The following is a 1,791-nucleotide window of genomic DNA, read 5'->3' on the forward strand; positions in this document are numbered from 1 at the left end:
TTCTAGAAGAGCGAATTTTTTGTGAGTTTGGAGTTCCAGAGTCTATTGTTAGTGACAACGGCTCACAATTCAAAGCAAAAGAATTTGAAGCAATGTTGACTAAGTTTGGAATTCGACACATTTTTACCGCGCTATATTCTCCGCAAAGCAATGCAGCTGAACGAGTTAATCGCTCTTTAATTGCAGCTATTCGTTCCTATCTCAAAAATGATCAAACAGACTGGGATGCGAATTTAACTCGCATTTCGTCCGCTTTACGATCAGCTTTACATCAGTCTCTTGGATGTTCTCCTTATAAAGCTCTTTTTGGTTTCAATATGATTAACCACGCTGAAGATTACCGATTATTAAACAAATTATCACTTCTCGAAGAATCTCCTACAATGGATCGGCAAGAAAAGCTTTTATTGTTACGTCAGGAAATACAAACAAATAGTCGAAAAGCTTATGAACAGAATGTAAAACAGTACAACTTGAGAAGCAAGTTTGTGTCGTTTAAAGAAGGCCAAGAAGTGTTTAAAAGAAATTTCCAGTTGAGCAACTTTAGTCAAAACTACAATAAAAAGTTAGGCCCGTTGTTTTCGAAATGCAGAGTGAAGAAGAAATTGGGAAACGCTTATTATTTGCTAGAAACCCTGAGTGGAAAAGAGCTAGGAACGTATCATGCCAAAGATATAAAATGCTAATTCCAGCTAATCATGTCTCCGGATTACTCGACAGATTATCTGTGGTTGTAATGGTCACCTGTGCTGCCCATTCGAGTTTCAAAAAAATTAGATTAGAATAACGTCTAATCTTAACGAAACTCTCCACTTTTATCGATAGGTGTTAGCAATTTTTTTTTGTTTTATTCATTCCTAATGTGCATACTAGGCGTTAGTACTTACCTTGACATTAGCCCTAGCAGCTTATTAGGTGCCTTCAAAAGTCTTTTTCTTTTTTGAGCTGTCAAACTAAGCAGACGCACACCTTAGTACCAGCTACAACATATACATAAATCAAGTGGGTGAAACACGTGCAAAGTGATCACAACAAAATAAAACAAATTAAATCTGAACAATCCCCACACATCATTGGAAAAATAAGTAAAGCAAAGACATCAGTAAAGTCGCAAACAAACCTAGCCTGGGATCAGGTAATGATTTTCAAGCTCGCCAGCCGAATTTTTATCTCAACCTTGTTTCCATAAGGCGTCTTCTATGGCCGAAAATCCACGAGAGTCCCACCCGCACCACCTGGATTCCATACCTGGATCATTACACATAGTTTTTATCAGGATGAGTAACCCTATCAAAGATAAAAAAAAAAAAACACCCACTTAGTCTATCCCGTCTACCTTTATTCGCAAATCAATACTGATACACCGGATAGGAGAAATTTCGGATATCACCTATAAATATAAAACGATATCAAAGTATACAATAGCGAACGAGAGTCGCCTTCCAATCGTTTATTACATTTCGGTTGTTGTTCACAAACACAAAAATTAAATTACATTAAAATATTATGAACTTATATTGAACTAGAAATTTAGAGAAAAAAAAAAAATATATATATATAGTGAAAAGAAATTATGAATTCTATTAAAGTACATTAAATTCTACGAACTCGAATTGAACTAAAGAAAAACAAAAATGTAAATAAGGAAAGGCATGCAAAAAGAGAAATAATGTAGTTGTAAGATATATTTAAGAAATTCAACCTCTCAACTAATCAGCCCAACCTCTACGAGACTCCAACATGAAGGCCTTCATCGAGGATCATCACATTGGGGTGAGTGAACAAAAAAAA

At 35.3% G+C, this 1,791-nt stretch overlaps 1 long non-coding RNA gene across 1 annotated transcript; it reads left to right on the forward strand.

The window, feature by feature from the left end:
* Positions 1 to 1,058: 1,058 nt before the first annotated feature.
* Positions 1,059 to 1,531, forward strand: LOC116654881. The gene is made up of 2 exons (XR_004310024.2): positions 1,059 to 1,135; positions 1,191 to 1,531. It is a non-coding gene; the product is annotated as an uncharacterized LOC116654881 (long non-coding RNA).
* Positions 1,532 to 1,791: the final 260 nt, after the last annotated feature.

This window comes from Drosophila ananassae (genome assembly GCF_017639315.1).
Source record: "Drosophila ananassae strain 14024-0371.13 chromosome Y unlocalized genomic scaffold, ASM1763931v2 tig00000179, whole genome shotgun sequence".
Taxonomy (NCBI): Eukaryota; Metazoa; Arthropoda; class Insecta; order Diptera; family Drosophilidae; genus Drosophila; species Drosophila ananassae.